Source organism: Narcine bancroftii, chromosome 11 (assembly GCF_036971445.1).
Source record: "Narcine bancroftii isolate sNarBan1 chromosome 11, sNarBan1.hap1, whole genome shotgun sequence".
In the NCBI taxonomy this organism is placed as follows: domain Eukaryota; kingdom Metazoa; phylum Chordata; class Chondrichthyes; order Torpediniformes; family Narcinidae; genus Narcine; species Narcine bancroftii.
Window position 1 is genome coordinate 67,822,198 of NC_091479.1, and position 24,119 is coordinate 67,846,316.

Genomic DNA, 24,119 nt, shown 5'->3' on the forward strand with positions numbered 1-24,119 from the left:
TGAAGACAGCCATCAATCACTGTTCACTGATGTTAAAGATCATTTTCTGTGCATGCATTCCCATTTTCTCCAATACACTGCCTCTGTGCTGCAAATCATCAAAGACCAAAATGCATCTGGTCCATTTCTATTCCCAATAAAATGCAAAATGAATGCTGAGTGTTAAAGAGAACCTTACCAGCTACCAATGTCAGAGTAATTTCACCTCCTTCATTCATTTGTCATCTCTCTTCTCCTATGATATGTATCCCACAAGCAAACATATTTGAGGAATGTCTCTCAAGTCCCATTCTGACTTACCTCAGTTTTCTCAGTCAGATGCCTTCCAGGCCTAGGGTTTTTTGGGCACTGAATTTGTTGACATATTTTCTATGATCTATCACTGTAGCATCCCATTTCTGAAATCTCTTCTTGTGCCCTGCCATTGCTACTTGCTCATCCTCATCACCACAACTGTCTGGGGAAGAGAATTACAGAATAAGCTCCTTAGGCCAGTGGGTTTCAAGCTTTTCCTTTCCACTCACATCCCACTTTCAGGAATCCCTCTGCCATCGGTGCTCTGTGATTAGAAAGGAATTGCTTAAGGTGGGATGTGAGTGGGAAGGGAAGATTGAGAATCATTGCTCGAGACCCAATTGTTCCTGAAATATTTTGCTTGAGAGAAATTGTCATTGGCCCATTTCCTTTGGAGCTAAGAAACCGTGCACATGACGAATCAATTAGGTACGATTAAAACAGTAGCCTTCAAACTTCTTCTTTCCACCCATGTACTACCTTAAGCAATCCCTTACTAATCACAGAGCACCTATGGCATAGGGATTACTTAAAGTGCTATGGGAGTGGAAATAAAAAGTTGAGAACCACTGCCTTAGGCAAAAAGAAATTTCTCCCTAACTGTTTTAAATAACCAGCTCCTCACCTTTTAAGTGCCTTATGTCCCCTTGTTAAAGATTCTCCCACTAGTGAAAGCATCTCAATTTTGCATTGGCCCTTTAGGAAGTTAAAGTTTCTTGTCATCAGACTGTATATAAACAAGCAGACCATGGCATGGCACTCTCTCTCACACACACACACACACACACACACACACACACACACACACACACACACACACACACACACACACACACACACACACACACACACACACACACACACACACAGTTAATTGACTCCAGGGTCAGCCAGGCACTGGGGAGGCTGCGTACTAGAGTGTTCAATCAACACAATGTTTGCAGCACCACAAAGCCGAAAGTCTACAGAGCTGTGGTCATCCCTTCTCTCCTATATGGATGTGAGACCTAGACTCTGCACTAATGTCACATCAAACAACTGGAGAAATTCCACATGCATGCCATCCGTTCCATCCTTGGCAAAACCGTCTCTCCAACCTGGAGGTCTTGAGTCGCCAGTATTGAGTCCGATCATCAGAGTCCAGATACAGTGGGACACATCATCAGAATGGACCACCACCGTTTGCATCTCCAGTTGCTCTATAGTGAACTGAAGACTGGAAGAAGTCCTCGAGGTCATCCATGTTAGTGCTACAAACACATTGTGAAAGAAACCCTACTCTACTGTGGCATCTAGCTAAGAGAACTAGAGGCTGTGGCTGCTGACAGATGCCGTTGGCGACAGGCACTGCCAAAAACTGATGGAAAACCGTGAACGGCGTCACAAAGCAGCTGCCACCATTCTTACAAAAATGGTCTTCCAGTGCCCCCATTGTGCTAAACTGGGACTGCAAAGTCTCCTTCATGTCCACAGATGAACTGCACAACAACTTGTCTTCTACGAACTGAAGGATGACTAATATATAGATACAAAAAGATATTAAACAAAATAAATGTGCATAAATATTTTGGAATAATTTACTTGTTTCATTTATAAGAGAGCTGAGGTTACAGGATACTGTTCATCAGTATCATAGCCTGTGGGAAAAAGTTATTTCCCAGCCTGGCAGTCCTGATTATGATGCTCCTGGATCTCCTTCTCAATGGTATTGTGTCAAAGATCCTTTGTGCTAGATGGTGGGGATCCTCAATCTTTGACCCTTATTTAAGCAATGCTCCAGGTGAATGTCATCAATACAGGAAAGGGAGGCTCCAGTGATCTTCTCAACCTTTTAATCATTCTCTGTGTTGACTTCCAGTTGAATGAGGCAATCCCTTACTTGTCCAAATGCCAGAAAATACAAAACCAAAGACAAATTATCTTTATAAAAGTTTTCATTGCACTGCCTTCCTCTATGGCTGATCTTCCTATTCATAGTCAAGATTTAATTTAATTAGAATTTCTCCACCTATATAAAGGGGGAAAAAAATAGCGAAGCTGCCAGAGCTGCTGCAATCACAGCACTGTCCTGGTGTGGATCCGCGGAAAACGAGGAGTCGTGACGATCCTCCGCAGGGTTCTACTGTCCAGTCCAACTGCCGATGTCTCTGTATAAACTTTAAGTGGCCTGTTAAAAGAGCCAATAGTCGTTTATTTTAAAATCCTTCAAGTGTGGAGTCTGGACCCAAGATGGCAGCGCTTATGATCGGCAGCTGCCTTGAGGGGTTGCAGACTCAGTGGAAGCAGAGGAGTGGTGCTGGGTACCAGAAAACAAGACCACCCTTGTTTCAAAAGCAGAAGATATGACCCATAGAACGTTAACCACAGCAGTAGACCAGTGAGGTCCACTTTGCAGTTGAAGAACACACAGGGAGCAGGCTGTTGGCGACTCGAGGCATGGAACAAACACAGGCTATGCAACTGCAGTTAAAGATCTGACATCAGGCTGCGGATTGCTAGAGACTGGCTTGAGATTGGCTGAAGGGGTACCAAGTATCTGAACCAGGATGCGAGAGGGTGCCAAGGGCACTGAAGACTTCTCGATTGTGCTGAAGGTTTGGATCTGGAGCTCGGGTTGCCAATGGCGTGGACTGGACTCTGTGCAGCTGCAGAGGTTATGAGAGCACTGAAGGTGAATCCATGGACACATGGTGATTCTGGGGTCTCTCTTTTGCTTCTTTTTCTCTGACTGTAAGAAGTGCCCAGCAACTTAAATGACAATAAAGGAATAATGAATAATTTCTGAACCTATTTCATATTTGAGTCTCCTGTCTGGAAGTGTCCTCTGACTCTATACTGCCTCAAGACCTTTCTCCCTGATGTATGTGGAATCCATGGAGAAAATTATTCACTCCTTTTCCCACCAAAATATTGGTGGGAGGAATTACTTTCCATTGTTCTGCTCTATATAAATGGATCTAGGAGCCCAGGGCAAGATGGGTTGATAAAACTCTCAAGGTTTCCCATTATGTAGAACATAAAGACATAAGAAATAGGAACAGGAGTCGGCCATCTGACCTGTTGAATGGCTCCATCATTAAACACAATCATAGCTGATCTGGATGCAAGTCTCAACTCACCTACACCCTTAATTCCTCAACTGTGCAAAAATCTATCTGTGTCTTAAATATTCATAGTTTGAGGCAGCCTCCACTATTTCCTTGAGCAGAGAATGCCAAAAATACACTTCTCTCTGGGAGAAGCAGTTCCTCTTCATCTCTGATTTACTCCTACCACCACCCTCCAATTTTTTTTTAAAATTTAGGCATCAGCACGATAACAGGCCATTTCATCCCATGATCTTGTGCTACTCAATCACATCTAATTGACCTACAACCCCCCAGTACATTTTGGAGGGTAGGAGAAAACCGGAGCCCTCAGGGAAAACTCACGCAGACACAGGGAGAACATACAAACTCTTTACAGACAGCGTGGGATTTGAACCTGATCCCGATCGCTAGCGCTCTCATTGCTTTGCGCTAAACACAACACTAATCATGCTCCCCTTTTTTTGTAAGCTTGTACAGAGCGAAGATGCAGCGGCTATGCAGGTGGCAAGCTGCAAACAATGCACAGCGCGGCAATAGACAATAGACAATAGGAGCTGGAGTAGACCATTTGGCCCGTCGGGCCAGCACCGCCATTTTAGATCATAGCTGATCATTACCCTCAGTACCCCTTTCCAGCCTTATCCCCATAACCCTTAACTCCGTTACCCACAAGAGTCTTATCTAACTCTCTTTTGAACATAGTCAGCGAATCCGCCTCTACCACCCTCTGTGGCAGAGCATTCCACAGATTCACACTTCTCTGGGTAAAAAAATGCTTTCTCATCTCCGTCCTAAAGGGCCTACCCTGTATTCTTAAACTATGCCCTCTAGTCCTCGTCTCCCCCATCATTGGGAACAAGTAATTAGACTTCACCTTGTCTATCCCCCTGATGATTTTGTATACCTCAATCATGTCCCCCCTCATCCTTCTAAGCTCCAATGGATACAAGTCCAGTTTTTCTAGCCTTGCTGCATATGACAACCCTGCCATCCCTGGAACTAACCTTGTAAATCTGCGCTGCACACCCTCCATAGCTAGTATGTCCTTCCTCAAGTTTGGAGACCAGAACTGGACGCAATATTCCAGGTGGGGTCTCACCAGGGTCCTGTATAACTGCAGAAGGGCGACTCTGTTCCTATACTCCAATCCCCTCTTTATGAAAGCCAACATTCCATTTGCCTTCTTCACAGCTTTCTGAACCTGCATGCTAGCCTTCAGTGACCGGTGAACAAGTACACCCAGATCCATTTGCACTTCCCCACTCCCTAGCTTGTCTCCATTTAAATAATACTCAGCTTTCCTATTACTTCCCCCAAAATGAATAACCTCACATTTGTTCACATTGAAATTCATCTTCCATTTAGCCGCCCACTCCTCCAGCCTGTCCAAGTCCCTCTGCATTTTCCTTACATCCTCCTCACACCCCACACCGCCACCCAGTTTAGTGTCATCTGCAAATTTGCTCATGTTATTCACAATCCCCTCATCCAAATCATCAACATAAACTACAAACAACTGAGGACCCAACACCGATCCCTGAGGCACTCCACTCGTCACATCCTGCCATTTTGAAAAAGACCCATTCACTCCAACCCTTTGTTTCCTATCTCTTAACCAATTTCCTATCCATGTCAGCACCTTACCTCCCTGATCTTGCCCACTAGACTCTCGTGCGGTACCTTATCAAAGGCCTTCTGGAAGTCCAAATACACCACATCCACTGGCTCTCCCGAGTCCACCCTCTTTGTCACATCCTCAAAAAATTCCAGAAGGTTAGTCAAGCATGACTTACCCTTAAGGAATCCATGCTGACTAGCCCTTATACTATTATTACTGACTAAGTGTTCTGCTATTTCTCCTTTTATGATGGACTCCAATATCTTCCCCACCACTGATGTCAGGCTAACCGGTCTATAATTTCCTGTTTTCTCCCTCCCTCCTTTCTTAAAAAGCGGCACCACATCAGCCACTCTCCAATCCTCAGGGACCTCCCCGGAATCTATGGAACTTTGGAAAATGTCAACCAGTGCCTCCACAATTTCCATAGCCACCTCTTTAAGCACCCTAGGATGCAGCCCATCAGGCCCTGGGGATTTATCAGCCCTCAGTCCCAACAATTTACTCATAACCTCCTGCTTCTGGATCCGGATATCCATTAGATCCCCTACCTCCCCAGTAAAGTTCCCCAAGTCTCTTGGTACCGCATGACCACTACCCCCTAACTGACTATAACCTATATCCTCCTTGGTGAAGACAGTTGCAAAGTATTTGTTAAATTCCTCTGCCATCTCCTTGTTTCCGGTAATAATTTCACCCTTGCCCATTTTCAAAGGGCCAATTTTAGACCGAACCAATTTCTTCCTCTTCACATACTTAAAAAAGCTTTTGCTATCCTCCGCAATATTATCTGCTAATTTCCTCTCGTACTTCATTTTCCCGTCTCTTATGGCTTTCTTAGTTACCCTTTGATGTTCTTTGAAGGTTTCCCAATCCTCTAATTTCCCACTCCGCTTCGCTATCTTATAATTACTCCCTTTGGACTTGATAATGCACTTGATTTCCTTAGTTAGCCAGGGCTGCCATTTACATCTCTTAGAGCCTTTCCTCCACTTTGGAATAAATTTGTCCTGAATCCTGTGAAAAATGTCCATAAAAACCTGCCATTTTTCCCCAGTTGTCCTCCCAGCTAGTGTATCTTCCCATTTTATTTTGGATAGCTCCTCCCTCATAGCTGCAAAATTCCCTTTATTTAACTGAAGTACAGATGCTTCCGACTTCCTTTCCATTTCCCTTTCTAATTGCAGCTTAAAAGTAACCATACCATGGTCACTATTCCCTAATGGCTCCCCTACATCAAGGTCATTTATTAAGTCTGCGTCGCTGCACAGCACCCAGTCCAGAATCGACTTCCCCCTGGTAGGTTCCTCCACTAGCTGTTCCAAGAAAGTATCTCGTAGACATTCTATAAACTCGCTCTCTTGTGTTCCTGCCCCCGTCTGATTATCCCAGTCCACCTTCATGTTGAAGTCCCCCATAACTACCGTATTGCTACCACTTTGACATGCCACTCTTAATTCCTGATTTATACCACTACCGATATCTGAGCTACTTTTCGGAGGCCTGTAAATGACCCCCATTATATTCCTCTTGCCCTTGCAATTTCTTAATTCAATCCAAACAGACTCTACCTCACCTGTTTCAATGTCCTTCCTTTCAAACACCTGAATCTCATTTCTTACCAACAGAGCTACCCCACCTCCTCTTCTTAACTTTCTGTCCTTTCTAAAGGACGTGTACCCTGGAACATTTATTTCCCAATCCTGCCCTTCCCGCAGCCATGTCTCCGTTATTCCGACAATGTCATAACCTCCCATTGCCATTTGCGCCTCAAGCTCATCCATTTTATTCCTTACACTCCTTGCATTCATACACAATACCTTGATGCCATACCTCCTTTCTCCCTCCACCTTGGTTCTTGTTGCATTCGTTCTTATTCTCCTATCACTTTTAGCTCCCTTATTCCTTATTGTTTCACCGTCTATCGGAACCACCCCTATATTCTCTCTCCTATCTACTTCCCTATCAGTCCTGTTCCCTTCCCCCTGCCAAATTAGTTTAAATCAGCTCCGATAGCTTTATTAAACCTAACTGCCAGTATATTGGCCCCCTTCGCATTCAGGTGTAAACCATCCCTCCTGTATAGGTCCCGTCTTCCCCAGAAGATAAACACCATGGTGTTATACACTGACAGACCTGTCCCCATCAGTACTGTACCCGTATTATACAGTGACAGACCCACCCCACCAATACTGTACACCAGCGTTACACAGTGACAGACCTGTTCCCACCAGTACTGTATCCCAGTATTATACAGTGACAGACTCATCCTTACCAGTACTCTACCCCATTGTTATACAGTGACAGACCCACCCCACCAATACTGTACCCCAGCGTTACACAGTGACAGACTTGTTCCCACCAGCACTGTATCCCAGTATTATACAGTGACAGACTCATCCTTACCAGTACTCTACCCCATTGTTATACAGTGACAGACCCACCCCACCAATACTGTACCCCGGTGTTACCCAGTGACAGACCCGTCCCCACCAGAACTGTACCCCAGAATTATACAGTGACAGACCCGACCCCACCAGTGCTGTACCCAGGTGTTACACAGTGACAGACCCACCCACACCAGTATTGTACCTCAGTGTTATACAGTGACAGACCTGTCCCCACCAGTACTGTACCCCAGTATTATACAACCACTGACCCATCCACACAAATAGTGTACCCTGGTGTTATACAGTATCAGATCCACCCCAACCAGTACTGTACCTGATGTTACTTGTTGACAGACCTGTCCCCATCAGTACTGTCTCCAGTCTTATACAGTTACAGACCCATCTCCACTAGTACAGAACCCTAGTGTTACACAGTGACAGACCCGTCCCCACCAGTACTGTACCCCAGAATTATACAGTGACAGACCCGTCCCCACAAGTACTGTACCCTAGAATTATACAATGACAGACCCGACCCCACCAGTGCTGTACCCCGGTGTTACACGCTGACAGACCCACCCACACCAGTATTGTACCCCAGTGTTATACAGTGCAGACCTGTCCCCACCAGTACTGTACCCTGGTATTATACAACCACTGACCCATCCCCACCTGTAGTGTACCCTGGTGTTATACAGTGTCAGATCCATCCCAACCAGTATTGTACCTGGTGTAACACAGTGCCACACCTCTCCCCCATCAGTACTGTCTCCAGTCGTATACAGTGACAGACCCATCTCCACCATTACTGTACCCTTGTCCACCAGTACTGCACCCCAGTGTTACACAGTACAGACCCGCCCCCATTGGTACTTATACAAATCTTGAAGCTATGTCCCCAAAGTCTAGTCACAAGAATAGAAGGTAAGGAATCACGTGATGGAGTAGTGGCCAGTAGGGTAAAACCAGCCCTCTCCAGGTCAAGAAAAGACAAAGTTCAACAAATATAAAATATAAGAAATAGAAGATAAAGTTGCAGAGAAGAGAAAGAAGTTGGAACCCAAGAAGGAAAAAGTAAAAACAACGGGAAAAAAATAAAAGTCACCGGAAAAGAAAGAAGAAGGCCTTACTTGCACGAAGGAACAGGGAGCCGTGGATCTCTGAGGTTCGTGCCGGCCCTGCGGAGTCATGACCCCTCCGACTGCAACTGCACAATCAAAGGTAAAAAGAAAACACCGACTGGAGGGGGGGCTCAGCCGAGGAGTGGGCAACCACGGCGCGACCAGCTGAGGGACGCCCGACACCAGGGCTCTCAGCTGCAAGATGAGGAAGGCAGCAGGAGAGGGAGTGAGGGACCAGGTGAGAAAAAAAGTTGATGGGGTGAACGGCAAGAGGAGCAGCAACAGGAGGCCCGACAGATGAGTAGCTCAGAAGGGGAGGACCAACAGCAAGAGGCACAGCAAGAAGAGGCCCGACAAAGTGATACAAGCAACTCATCAGGAAAATCCAAAGAGATACAGATACAAAGAGAAGAAGAAGAAGACACAAACACAGAAGAAGAAGAAGAAGAAGAAGAAGAAGAAGAAGAAGAAGAAGAAGAAGAAGATCTTCACAGAGAAATAGAATGTAAAACAGATGGACAGAATATAGATAAAGCTTTTTTTGAAGAACAAATGAGAGCATTAAAAGAATGGTTGTCAGTAGAATTATGTGCAATTAAAAGAAAAATGAAAAGAACACAAGATAAAATGCAAAGATTAGAACTAGTCATGACAGAAATAGGGAAAAGAGTAGAAAATGTGGAAGAACGAGAAACGGCTGTAGAAATGGAAGTAAACGACTTGAGGAAAATTGGAAGAAAGTGACAAAAATAATAGAGACACATTATCTCAGAAAATTGATATGTTGGAAAATTATAGTAGGCGAAACAACATAAAAATAGTGGGCCTGAAGGAGGGTGAAGAAGGCACAGACATGAAGGGATTTATAAAAGAATGGATCCTGAAGGTCCTGGGAACAACAGAAATGCAGGAAGAAATGGAAATAGAAAGGGCACACAGAGCATTAGCTCCGAAACCACAGACACATCAAAAACCAAGATCCATCTTAGTAAAATTTTTGAGATATACAACAACAGAAAATATACTGGAGAGAGCAAAGAATAAAATTAGAAAAGCTAATAAACCATTGGAATATTAGGGACAAAAAAATATTTTTTTGCCCAGACATAAGTTTTGAACTCTTAAAGAAGAGGATGGAGTTTAATACAGCAAAATAGATCCTATGGAAAAAAGGCTATAAATTCATGTTAAGACATCCAGCCGAGCTTAAAATATTTATACTTTATACCCGGGGAGCAAAACAAACTGTTCTCAGATTCGGAGGAAGCACAAGAATTCACAGAGCATTTGCAGGACAGAAGGAGAGATGAAGAGATGTAATAAGAATGAAGAACAGCAATAAAATATATATAAAGATGTAAAAACAATGTATATGTAAAGAACTAAAGAGGGAAAAGAGAAGAGAAGGAAGGAAGTAATAGTAAAAAAAGGAAGAGCTTTGTTATATGTGTAAAAAAAGTGTTTTCTGGGGGGGTTTGGAGGGGGAAAGAATAACGGTCTCTGCAAAATCAGTTGACGCTTGCAGGCAAGATCGCAATCCAAATCGAAAGGGGAGTTGTGGTTGCCCGGCAAGGGATAAGGGGCAACTCAGAGAGGGGGGGGTCCATTTGGGGTTAAGGTAATATTGGGTGTGGGAATTGTTGGAGTATTTTGTTTTAAATGTGTTGTCATACATTGAGTTTAAAAAGGGAAAACTGAGAGATGAAAATGGGGAAAAAGGGGATGGAGGTGGTGAGGAAGCAAATATGAGGTGTAAACAAGATATAAGATGGCCTCGTTGAACTATAAGACTATAAACATTAATGGAATACATAGCCAAATTAAAAGGAAAAAGCTATTAAATTTACTGAAGAAAGAAAAAATAGATATAGCATTTATGCAGGAAATGCATCTAACTGAGTGGAACATAACAAATTAAAGAGAGACTGGCTAGGACACATAATGGCAGCATCATATAATTCAAAAGCTAGAGGTGTAGCCATATTAATTAATAAAAATGTACCAATCAAAATAGAGGAGGAAATAATAGATCCAGCAGGGAGGTATGTGTCAGATAAAGTGCTCAATATATATGCACCTAACGAGGAGGATCAAAAATCTATGCAGGATATTTTTTTAAAGATTGAAGATACACAAGGGAGATCGTAAGTACAGAAAAGGAACTAGTAAAAAGGGATGATATAACAAAAAGGAGAGAATTGGCGGACAAAAAAAAAAATAAGAAACATTACAAACGTATAAGGTGGAGAAGAACATAATGAAAACAAAGCAAAAGTATTATGAACTGGGAGAAAAAACACATAAAATATTAGCCTGGCAACTTAAAACAGAACAAGCTAAAAGAACTGTATTGGCATCAAGGAAAAAGGACAAACAAGTTACATATAACCCAAAAGAGATTAATGAAAACTTTAAGGAATTTTATGAACAATTATACCAAACTGAGAACGAGGGGGAAAATGATAAAATAGAAGAGTTTTTAGCTAAAATTGAACTGCTGAAATTCCAAGAAGAGGAACAAAACAAACTGAAAAAAACCATTTGAAATAAAGGAAGAACAGGATATATATTAAAAAAGCTGCCGAACAATAAAACACCAGGAGAGGATGGATTCCCAATAGAATTCTATAAAACATTTAAAGAGTTATTAATTCCTCCTCTCCTGGAAGTAATGAACCAGATAAAAGACAGCAATAATTACAGTAATACCAAAGACGGGGAAGGATCCATTAACACCAGCATCATATAGACCAATATCTCTACTTAACTCATATTATAAGATAATGGAGAAATTATTAGCAAACAGATTGGCTGATTGTGTACCAAAAATAGTAAAACAAGATCAAACTGGATTTATTAAGAAAAGACAAACAGCAGATAATGTCTGTAAACTTATTAATCTAATTCATGCAGTTCAAGGAAATAAGAAACCAACAGTGGCTGTTGCTTTAGACGCAGAAGAAGCCTTTGACAGAGTAGAGTGGAACTTTACCTTTGTAAAGTATTACAAAGGTTCAATCTACCTGAAAAATATATTAATTGGATTAAAACATTGTATAAAGGACTGTTGGCGAAGGTAACAGTAATTGAGGCAATTTAAATTAAGTAGGTCAACTAGACAGGGATGTCCATTATCCCCCCTCATTGTTTGCCTTAGCAATAGAACCATTGGCAGAGCTGATAAGAACAAAAAAATAAAATAAAAGGGATAAAAATAAAGGAGGAGTATAAATTCAGTTTATTTGCAGATGACATCATAATATACCTAATAGAACCAGAAATATCAATAAAAGAATTACATAATAAATTGAAGGAATATGGAGAAATATCGGGGTACAAGATCAACACAAATAAAAGTGAAGTGATGCCAATGAGTAACGCGGATTATACAGAATTTCAAAAGGAATCACCATTTAAATGGCGAGCACAAGCAATCCAATACCTAGGGATCAGGTTAGATAATAACTTAAGCCACTTGTATAAACTAAATTATCAGCCACTAATAAAGAAATTGCAGGAAGACTTAGAACATTGGAAAGAATTACCACTAACATTGATAGGGAGGGTAAATTGCATTAAAATAAATGTTTTCCCAAGGATACAATACTTACTTCAATCGTTACCAATTCCCTTAACAGAGAAATTCTTTAATGAACTAAAGAGAATAATAAGGAAATTCTTGTGGAAAGGGGGGAAACCGAGGATAGTGTTAGATAAATTAACAGAGAGGTATAACCAAGGAGGTTTGCAGTTACCAAACTTTAAAAATTATTATAGAGCAGCATAATTAAGGTATTTATCAGATTTTTACCAGTCAAGGGAAAAACCAGACTGGACTAAGATAGAACTAGATAAAATAGGGGAGAACATATACTTTATAAGTGGGATGAAAAGCTGGTGCAATATAAAAACTCACCAGTACTGCATTATTTACTTAATATATGGAAGAAGATCCACTTAAAAAAGGAAAAAAACGAATTACCAAATACCAAAATTGCTATTGACACAAAACCCACTAATCCCTTTTACAATAGATAACCTTTCCTTTAGAGAATGGGAGAGAAAAGGAATCAAAAGAATAGAAAATTGGTTTTTAGGAAATAATTTATTAACATTTGAACAGTTGAAGTACAAATATGGAATAACTCTTGGTACAATGTTTGCATATTATCAACTGAAAGCTTATTTAAAGGATAAATTTGGAAACAGATTGAGATTATCAGAAGAAAGCAGCTTTGAATATGTGATTACAGACACAATGGTAATTAAAAGATTTATAATGAACATGTACATTAAGCTGAAAGATAAGGAAAATGATGAAATAAGCTATAAACCTAAACAAAAGTGGGAAAAGGATTTAAACATAAAGATAAAAAATGAAGAATGGGAAGTTATGTTCTGGAACTATGAAGAATACAATAAACACAAGGTTACGCATGATACAGTATAATTGGTTACACAGGTTATATATCACGCCTCAAAAGTTAAAAGAATGGGATCCAACATTATCAGATAGATGTTTTCGCTGTAAGAAGGAAATGGGAATAACAATACATGCAATTTGGGCATGTGAGAAAGTGAATATGTTTTGTGAAGATCTAAATTAGATATTAAATAAAATCACAAAAAATAACATACCAAAAAATCCAGAGATCTTTCTTTTAAGTAACATAAGAAGTAAGGAATTAGTCCTCAAATTGGATAAACCACAAAAAAGATTTATTATAATAGCCTTAGTAGTAGTAAAAAAATGTATAATGTCAACTTGGAGAATGGAAGAGAGCCTGAAAATACAGCAATGGTACATGGAAATGAATAAATCTATTCCATTGGAAAAAATAACATATAATTTAAAAAATAAAGTCACTTTATTTGAATAAATTTGGGAACAATACATGGAACATAACAGAGAGGGCTTGCCTCGGACCTCCACCCCCTAAAATGATAAGAAGAGAAAACAACTTGATTCAGTGTGTAAAGACATTGTGTGAAAACATTGTTTTATGGTTTTAAAGTATTGTATATGTTGAATATTTATTAGTTTTCGAGGGGGTGGGAAGGGGGGAGGGAGGGTAGGAGGGAAAAAAGGGAGAAAATGCCACTGTGAATATTTAATGAGAAACGTTTGTATATATTTTGATTGATATGGTTCACAGTGTGAAAAATAAAATATTATAAAAAAAAAGAATACAAAATAAACAGCCACAACCTCTTTTCCCAGGGCAGGGCTATCAGAAACTAGAGGGTATAGATTTAAGGTGAGGGAGAATACTTTTAAAAGGGACCCGAGGGGTTCCTTTTTCACACAGAGATTGCTGGCCATATGGAATGAGCGTCCAGAAGAAGATGTAGAGCTGGGTACAGTTGTAACATTTAAAAGGAATTCAGACTAATTTTTGGATAGTTTAGAGGGATATGGGCTGATCACAGACATATGGGACTAACTTGGTTACACAACTCGCTGGAACTGGACACGTTTGGCTGAAAGAACTGTTTCCATGCTGTAAAACTCTATGAGTCTAAAATCCCCATCCTGTAAGGTTCCTTGGCCCCAAGAGACCACAGAGGTGTGTATCCTCAATGCATATGGTCATGCAAAAGCATGAATAACAAAATCAGCATAATTTGCACAATGCCAGTATTTGCACAGTGTTATAACTCAACCGCGGATGGAATTAGTAGGCATTTAAAAGACATTTGGAGAGGTAATTTGGAAAGCCGTAGATGGATATGGGCTCAATGCAGACAAATCAGATTAGTGTAGACAGTAATCTTAGTCAGCATGAAGGCAACACCTCAAAAAGCCTGTCATGGCAGTCTCCAACCAGACGGCATCAACATCAATTTCTCCAATTCCCATCCCCACTCCCCATCCCCTTTCCTCACTTTCACTGATCCCTCTGTCTCATTCCTCTTCATTTTTCAATTTCCCTCCCCACCAGCCTTTCCCCCACGCCTCCCATCCTTGAGCTCCCCAGCTCTTCTTCATTCCTTGATCTGTTATCGTCTCCTTTCAGAGTGGATCTTCCTCAGCCCTCCACCCCTTAACACCTCCCAGCTTTACCTTTGCCCAATTTTGTTCCCCTTACCCAGATTGTGCCCCTACCCCTTATTTGAGCTTCTGCCCTCATTTTTGGCAGTCCCAATTAACTGTTTTGGGCTGAATTGATGATGGTCTGTTGCCTTTCATGGTTACCACCTGACCCGTTGAATTCCTCCAGCATTTTGTGTGTTGCTATGTTCAGCATGGATGAGGTGGGCCACGAGGGCCCATTATGAGCTGTGAGTTGAGTGATAATGTGGATGGTCTTCATACTTGTAACATCTCTGTACTACATATTCTGCTTGTGAATCAAGATTCCTTGGTACTTGAGAGGCAAATATTTCTGGGACAAACAAGCAATTTCAAGCCTCTGATCCCCACTGAGAAAGGAAGGCTTGCTATATGTAATTAGAGGGTGTCTAAGGCAAAGGCAAAGCTCTTCAGCGCTTGACGTCCTGTTTTGCGGAAACTGCCAAAATGTTTGGCCTGGAAGTCAGCCTGAAGAAAACTGAGGTCCTCCATCAGCCAGCTCCCCACCATGACTACCAGCCCCCCCACATCTCCATCGGGCACACAAAACTCAAAACGGTCAACCAGTTTACCTATCTCGGCTGCACAATTTCATCAGATGCAAGGATCGACAACGAGATAGACAACAGACTCGCCAAGGCAAATAGCGCCTTTGGAAGACTACACAAAAGAGTCTGGAAAAACAACCAACTGAAAAACCTCACAAAGATAAGCGTATACAGAGCCGTTGTCATACCCACACTCCTGTTCGGCTCCGAATCATGGGTCCTCTACCGGCATCACCTACGGCTCCGAGAACGCTTCCACCAGCGTTGTCTCCGCTCCATCCTCAACATTCATTGGAGCGCTTTCATCCCTAACGTCGAAGTACTCGAGATGGCAGAGGTCGACAGCATCGAGTCCACGCTGCTGAAGGTCCAGCTGCGCTGGGTGGGTCACGTCTCCAGAATGGAGGACCATCGCCTTCCCAAGATCGTGTTATATGGCGAGCTCTCCACTGGCCACCGTGACAGAGGTGCACCAAAGAAAAGGTACAAGGACTGCCTAAAGAAATCTCTTGGTGCCTGCCACATTGACCACCGCCAGTGGGCTGATATCGCCTCAAACCGTGCATCTTGGCACCTCACAGTTTGGCGCCTTTGAAGAAGACCGCAGAGCCCACCTCACTGACAAAAGGCAAAGGAGGAAAAACCCAACACCCAACCCCAACCAACCAATTTTCCCCTGCAACCGCTGCAACCGTGTCTGCCTGTCCCGCATCGGACTTGTCAGCCACCAGCGAGCCTGCAGCTGACGTGGACATTTACCCCCTCCATAAATCTTCGTCCGCGAAGCCAAGCCAAAGAAGAAGGCAAAGGAATATGAACTCAACAGATAGTGTCATCTTCCTTCTGTTTTTTCTCCACCATCTATTCACACCAAAAGGCAAATAAAGTACAGCTTTACTTGAAGAATATTTCTGATAAAATAGTTATAGCAAGCTTTTAAATACTGTATTTGTACTCATTGTGTAATGGCTTATCAAAAACAGACCAGAAGTCTGAAAGACTTTCTTTTAAGTCTGTTAAATAAGAAATAGATAAATGGTATATCAATTAAGAAAGTGTGATAGTATGGATTTTATCACCGATGTATATATGTGTATATTGTCGTATAGGATATCTGTGATTGGCTGAGAGAGTAGCCACGCCTACTGGTAGGTCTTAAAGGGTTGCTCCTAGCCAGACCCAGATCATTTTGGACTGGTTGACCTACATGTGATATGCTCCAGTCTTTTGGTTAGTAAAAGCCTTGGTTTGGATTAACAAGCCTTTGATTCTTTCGACCTGCACTACAATTTTATTAACCAAAACTGTTTCTAGGGATGGAGCATATGCTGCGACCAGAACGCCTCAACATTGACCCGCAGTCAGCTACACCCCTGAATGACTTCAAGCACTAGGAGAGGTGTTTCAAGGTTTACCTACAACTTTCTGACCCTGCCGTGGAGGAGGACAGCCCTCGACTGCTAGTATTGATGTCTATGGTGTCCCCAAAGGTCTATGAGTGCATCCAGGATGCAGCCACCTACACCGCAGCCATGAAGGTGCTGAAAGGACTCTACGAACGACCTGTGAACAGGGTCTATGCCCAGTACAAGCTAGCGACCAGGAGGCAACTGCTCGGTGAGTCCTGTAGACCTTACCCCCAAGCACTAAGGATACTGGGCAGAGCCTGTGCCTGCACAGACAGAACTGCTGCTGAGATCACTGACGATCTAATTCGGGATGCTTATGTGACCAGGGTCCGATTGAATGAGGTGAGGCAACACCTGTTAGAGCACGGGGGAGGAAACCTAGAGGGCACGACCCAGATTGCAGAGACGATGGAGGATGCGGTCTTAAGTATTGATGCTTACTCTCAGGGCTGGACCCCACGCTATGAAGTGAGTAGAATGCCCCCCCTTAACCCTACTACCCTACGGCTCACCAATGGCCTGTCTGCCGGCACTAACCTGCCTGATACGACCCCAAAGTGCTACTTCTGCGGGAGGGACAAGCACAGCAGGCCCCAGTATCCTGCAAGGAAAGCCAGGTACCAGAAGTGCCTTAAAAACAGTCACTTTGCTGTAGTCTGTTGCTCCAAAATAGCCGCCACCAAACACAATGCCTCGTGTAAGGCCAAACCGCCATCCCCTCATTCAAACCTCTCTTCATCAGAGCTCTCGTCCAATGAGAGCGAGGGCTCGATCGTGCAGCAGCGCCTGACGTCACGGGGCAGGCGCCGAGCGTGGAAGTTACACTCCTCCCTCGATGCAATGACGTTGGCCTGCTTGGACCGCCCACATGGAGCAACGGCCACCAGGCCCCAACCCCGACTCTGGCCCAGACTTCAGCGACTGCTGTCACCGACCCGGTAACTGCTGCCGCTACCGCCGCCGCCGACCGGGCACCCACTGCCGCTACTGCCGATGACTGCCTGACCGACTATCTCACCACCGACTGCAAGCAGCCACCCCCAGCACTTACCATTAGCAGCCTGACGGCCCCAGCTGGCTGCAAGCAGCAGCCCCAGACACTCGACACCAACAGCTCCAGCCCGACTGCTCCTGTGACATCACCACGCATACATAGTGCTTTTCAGGCCCAACACCGCGTGACATTATCACGCAAGACTCCACTGTCCCCAGCACAGGTTGCTGCATCAGTGACCCTGAACCAGAACTGCCCCCATCCCCTCACAAAATCAGTGGAACTGATTAAAGTGCATGGACAGCATACTAACTGCTTATTTGACTCGGGGTCAACCGAGAGTTTTATCCATCCTGACCTGGCCCACCGTTGCAGACTGCTCATCCTCCCCACTGACCAAAAGATATCATTGGTGCCCAGATCACACTCAACTGGGGTAAAGGGGTATTGTGTGGTGACCCTGAAAGTCCAGGGCATCATATTTACCAATTTTAAACTGTTAGTCCTCCCTCAACTGTGAACACCCGTATTGCTGGGATTGGATTTTCAGTGCCAGTTCCAAACTGTTTCCCTGCAATATGGGGAGCCCCACGCGCCACTCTGTCTGTAACCACTCCACCCCAAAGAATTCCTGCCAGTGACAGCCCACACCACCCGCCCCCACACCCCACATGTAGCCTCTCCACCCTCCGGGTTGCTCCTCCAGCACTCTTCGCAAACCTCACCCCTGGCTGGAAACCAGTGGCCACCAAAAGCTGGCAGTATGGTTACAAGGACAGGAAATTTATCACAAGCAAGGTGTGCAGACTGCTGGAGGAGGGCATTATCGAACCCAGCTCAAGTCCCTGGAGGGCCCAGGTGGTGGTTGTTAAAAATGGGGAGAAGCTGCGGTTGGTGGTTGACTAGAGCCAGAAAATCAACTGCTTCACACTTCTGGATGCGTACCCCTTCCCTTGGATCACGGATGTGATGAATCAGATCACCCAATACCATGTGTTCTCCACCAATGACCTATGTTTGGCCTATCACCAGCTCCCGATCCGCCCATAAGACTGACTTTTCATGGCCTTTGAAGCGAACGGACGGCTGTATCAATTCCTCAGGGTACCCTTTGGGGTTACGAATGGCATCGCGGTTTTCCAGCGGGAAATGGACTGGATGGTGGACCAGAACGGGCTGACTGTTACTTTCCCGTATCTGGACAATGTCACCATCTGTGGCCATGACATGGAGGATCATAATGCCAACCTCGAGAAATTTTTTCAGACTACGATTTGGCTGAACTTAACCTACAATTTCGACAAGTTCTTCTGGACCACTCGGCTCGCAATTCTAGGTTGTGTGGTGGAGAACGGGGTGGTAACGCCGGGCCCTGACCGCATGCGTCCCCTCATCGATCTGCCACCCCCTCCCCCCCCCCCCCCCACCACACCCAAAAGGCACTCAGACGCTGCCTGGGCTTCTTCTCGTATTATGCCCAATGGGTTCCACACTACGCTGACAAGATATGGCCCCTTATCAAGACCACCTCCTTCCCCCTGTCAATTGAAGCCAGAGCAGCCTTTGACCGCATCAAATCAGACATTGCCACTGCAGCGCTGCACACCATCGACGAGTCCATTTCATTCCAAGTAGAGAGTGATGCATCCGAATTTGCACTGGCAGCCACTTTGAACCAGGCTGGCTGGCCAGTACCCTTCTTCTCCAGGAACCTCCAGGGCCCTGAGGGCCGACACTCCTCTGTTGAGAAGGAGGCCCAGGCCATAGACGAAGCAGTATGTTGTTGGAGGCACTATCTCACTGGCAGGCACTTTACACTGCTGACTGACCAATGCACGGTTTCCTTCATGTTTAGCAAAACCCAGCGAGGTAAGATCAAGAATGACAAGATTGCTAGGTGGAAAATTGAACTCTCCACCTTCAATTACGACATACTGTACCAGCCTGGTAAGCTCAACAACCTGCCAGACGCGCTCTCCAGGGGGACCTGCGCCAACATACAACTGGACAGGCTGCAGAGACCCCACGAGGAGCTCTGTCATCCGGGGGTCACTAGGTTCACGCACTTCGTTAAGGCCAGCAACCTGCCCTACACGGTCGAGGAGATTTGCTCCATGACCCGAGCCTGCCCGGTATGCACTGAGTCCAAGCCCCCCTTCTTCTGCCCGGAGAACACCCATGTCATCAAAGCACCCAGCCATTCGAATGTCTAAGCGTGGACTTCAAGGGGCCCCTACCATCGACCAATCGTAACACCTACATTCTTATGGTGATCGACACTTCCCGTTCGCTGTGCCCTGCTCAGATATGACTGCCTCCTCAGTCATAGAGGCCCTGCACAGCATCTTCGCCATCTTTGGGCCCCCCAGTTACATCCACAGTGACCTGGGATCCTCGTTTATGAGCGTCGAGCTGCAGCAGTACCTCCTGGTTGGTGCGCGGTATTGCTTCAAGCAGGACCACCAGCTATAACCCACGTGGTAATGGGCAGGTCAAAAGAGAGAACGCCACCATCTGGAAAGCGGTCACGCTTGCCCTCCAGTCAAAAGGCCTCTCCACCGCTCGCTGGCAGGACATACACACTAATGCCCTACACTCCATCCGCTCCCTCCTATGCACCGCGACGAATGCCACTCCCCATGATAGGATGTTCTCTTTCCCAAGGAAATCTGAATTGGGAACAACCACGCTGGCATGGCTCATGGTTCCCAGACCTGTGCTGCTGCGACGCCACATCCGGTACTCAAAGAACGACCCTTTGGTTGACCGAGTGAAGCTGCTCCATGCGAACCTGCATTACGCATACATTGAGTACCCGGACTGGCGGGAGGACAGGTCTTGGTAAGGGACCTAGCACAAGCTGGATCGGACCCGGAATTGCTCCCAACCCAACCTCCTCCAACTCCTTCTCCCCTAGGTCACGTGCTTGAACAGAGGGATCGGCACCACCCCACCAGCAGCAGTGGCAACAACTCAGGCCAGCCTGTCAACAACGCTATTGGGGAATTGAGCGAGACGGGACAAGCACCCAACAAGCCCGCCAGCGACATGACTCCAGCGGCCCCAATCCCAGCACCATGGAGGTCATGCTGGACGATCAGGCCCCCTGACTGTTACAGCCCCTAACCTCCCACCAGTCTCTCTCTCTGCCCCCCCACCTGTTTTTATTTTTACAACCCTCCATTCACCCTGGGGTCAGTTCTCAATGAAGGGGTGAATGTGATAGTACGGATTCTATCACCGATGTATATATGTGTATATTGTAGTATAGGGTGGCTGTGATTGGCTGAGAAGATAGCCGCACCTACTGGCAAGTCTTAAAGGGTTGCTCCTAGCCAGACCCAGATCATTCTGGACTGGTCGAACTACATGTGATATGCTCCAGTCTTTTTTTTTACAGGTTCTATTTAATATTGTTATGGGGCCTGGCCTGGAAGAAAAGAGAACCTTCAATCCACATTCAGCACTCACCGAGTCCCATCGTCCTGTCAATGGAAGGGTCGAGGGGGAACCACCGCTAGCCTTTATCTGGTCCTGCCCCCTGGGGGCCCACGTTTAAATTTTTTTTAATTAAAAAAAATGTAGACATACAGCATGGCAACAGGCCCTTTCAACCCATGAGCCCATGCCACCCAATTAACCTACATCCCTGGTACACTTCAAGGGTGAGCTCCTGGGAAATCCCACGCAGACATGGGGGGGAATTGTACCAACTCTTGGATTTGAACCCCAGTCCCAATCACTGGCGCTGTAAAGGCGTTACGCTAACTGCTACACCAATTGTGCCGATTGAGTAAATGCCTTTTCTTTTCATCTCATTTTTTTAAAATGTAGTCGGTAGGAGAGAAATATGAAAGGGACCCAAATTGCTTCGCAGGGAAGGTGGTGCGTAAACTTTTAGCAGTCCTAAGTGAACCTTAGAGGAAATAAGGATGAAAATGGCTGACTTAGAGGGATAGGGGCAAATAAGATAAGTTATGTCAACTGGACAAGATGGGCCAAGGGCCTGTTTCAGTGCTGTGAAACTCTCTGGCTCAATAAAATTACAACTCTTGGGTGTAAAACTAATTCGGGGGAGGAATTTAAAAATTTTAGATTAAATTTTAACATTTTTCAATTTAGACATACAGCACAGCGACAGGCCATTTTGGGCCACGAGTCCGTGCCACCCAATTTACACCCCATTAACCTAAACCCCTGGTAAGTTTTGAATGAAGGGAGGAAACCGGAGGGGAAAAGATGCTGGCTGTATATGAGGGGCATAGACATGGGGAGAACATACAAACTCCTTACAGACAGCGCGGGGTACGAACCCTGGTCCTGATCTCTGCCGCTGTAAAGGCGTTGTGCTAACTGCACCACAGACTGAAAAGGAACAGGGAACAGGGAAATCTTCAGACTCTGTGATTGCAGTGCAATACTCGAACGTGCTGGAGAAACCCAGAGGGTCACGCAGCGTCCATGTGAAATCAAGGGTAACCAAAGTTTCGAGCCTGAGCCCTTCGTCAAGGTGTGAGCAAAAAAGCTGGCAGGTATCTGAATAAAAAGGTGGGGGGGGGGTGGGGAGAATGGAGAAGAGAATAAGATGTAGAGGGAGGAGCACAGGTCAAGGTCTGGGTTAAGGCCAACTGATGCCCTCAGCATAGCCCAACAATGGTTCCCCCTCAACCCCTCCACCGATAAGACACCAAGGCTCAACAAGCACTGAACACGAAACAATAGATCAAAAACTCTGCTTTCCTCCAGGCTGGACCCCACAACATTTTTTTTTTAATTTTTTAAAATTTTTCACACTGTGAACCATATCAATCAAAATACATACAAACATTTCCCTCTTAAATATAAACAGTGGCATTTTCTCCACTTTACGCTCCAGTCTTCTGGTTTGGATCAACAAGCCTTTGATTCTTTCAACGTTAACTACAGAAGGTAAGGAATAAACTGAAGTGAATGATGGTTGTGTCATGGATGTTCTGGGAAGCAATGGGATTCAGTGCTGCTCAACAAATTATTCAGTATTAATATCAGATACCTAGAAGTAAAGGCATCCAACTGTTTTACAAGTGATGTGAGCTAAGGTGGCACAGTGGTGCAGCTATTATAGACACTGACTTGCATATCAGAGACCCCTCTTCAATTCTGATCTTGGAGGCTGCCTTGACTTTGTATGTTTTCCCTATGACCACATGACTTTCCCCCAGCATTCCACAGTGACCATGAGGTCTATCTATGACTCAAATCTCACCGTCCAAAGATGTGGTGGCTTGATAGACTAATTCCCCTCCCTAAAGTTGCTCCTTTTGTGTTTAGATGAGTGGTAGAACTTGCGGGGGTGGTGGGAAGTGAAGAGAGTGGGGAGAATTACATATGGGTTTGAGGCAGAATTAATGTAAAATGGGTGGTTGATAGTCAGTGCAATCTTGATGAATCAAAGGGCCTGTTTGTTTGCTGTGTTTTTCGATGTCTCCTTGACTATAACAAGTTCAACTTTATTATCATCTGGCTGTACATATACAACTAGACAGAGCAAATACACATACACATAATACACAGCACATAACAATCACATTATACATAAAGATTTAAAGTAAAATAAATATGTATAAATATTTTGGAATAATTTTCTCGTTCATTTATAAGAGACCCAAGGTTACAGGATATCTCACAGACTTTGAGAAGAAGCTATTTCCCAACCTGGCAGTCCTGATTTTGATGCTCTTGTACCTCCTTCTTGATAGTAGTAGATGAAAGATGCTGTGTGGTGGATGGTGAGGGTCCTCAATAATACTTTGAGACCTGTTTAATCAACGCTCTCTGTGAATGTCATAAATAGAGGAAAGGGAGACACTAGTGATCTTCTTGGCTGTTTTAATAATCAACTGTATTGAGTTCCAGTCCCACCCTATGCTGCTACTGTGGCAAACAATACTGTAGCCATACAGGACACTCTCAAATGTGCTCCTGTAAAATATGGTCAAGATGGGTGCTGGTCACCTTGCCCTCCTCATCCTCAGCCAGGAAGTGTAGGTTAACTTAGTTAATTTAAAAGTACCCTAACTTCACTACATTTATGTCAACAGAATAAACACAGAACAGGATGATACATAGTTCTACATATCCAAAGGTTCAAAAAAGAGTCCACATGATAGGAATCTTTCCCTGGACTACTCTCATCTGGTTGTCAACAAAAACCTAAAAGCTGGAAACACTCAACAGGTCAGGCAGCATCAGTGGGGAGAGGAGTGGAGTCAAAGTATCAAGTCAAAGTCCCTTAGTCTGAACTGGAAAATAAAGGAACAATCATTGTAAATTGCAGTGAGGGGGTAAGGTGAAGAGAACAGAGATGGGTATCTGTGAAAGGGTGTTGTCGAGGTAGCAATTAGTTTGAAAGTCATTGGTTGGAGAATATTGAAACAGGAAGGTATAGTCACGTCTGTGGCAAGAAAAGGTTAGCAGAAATTGTTTGAACTCAATATTGAGTCCTGAAGCTGTAATGTGTCCTGGAAAATTAGGTGCTGATCCTCAAGGTTGCATGGGACTGTAATGCAGCAATGTTGGAGGCTGTAGAGAGATAGTCAGTGTG

The 24,119-nt window shown here is 44.4% G+C and overlaps 1 protein-coding gene across 5 annotated transcripts in view; it reads right to left on the reverse strand.

Moving 5' to 3' along the window:
• Positions 1-24,119, reverse strand: part of tmem178bb (transmembrane protein 178Bb) — a 367,927-nt gene that overhangs the window by 337,263 nt on the left and 6,545 nt on the right. The window contains exons 3-4 of one of the 5 annotated variants that reach the window (XM_069903211.1): positions 23,231-23,350; positions 301-457 (exon numbers count right to left, since the gene is read on the reverse strand). The exons of 2 other annotated variants lie outside the window; for them this stretch is intronic. The gene's annotated coding sequence lies outside the window, so the exon portion shown is untranslated. The remainder of the gene's footprint in view (positions 1-300; positions 458-23,230; positions 23,351-24,119) is intronic. 2 more of the 5 variants (XM_069903212.1, XM_069903210.1) reach the window with 2 other exon arrangements.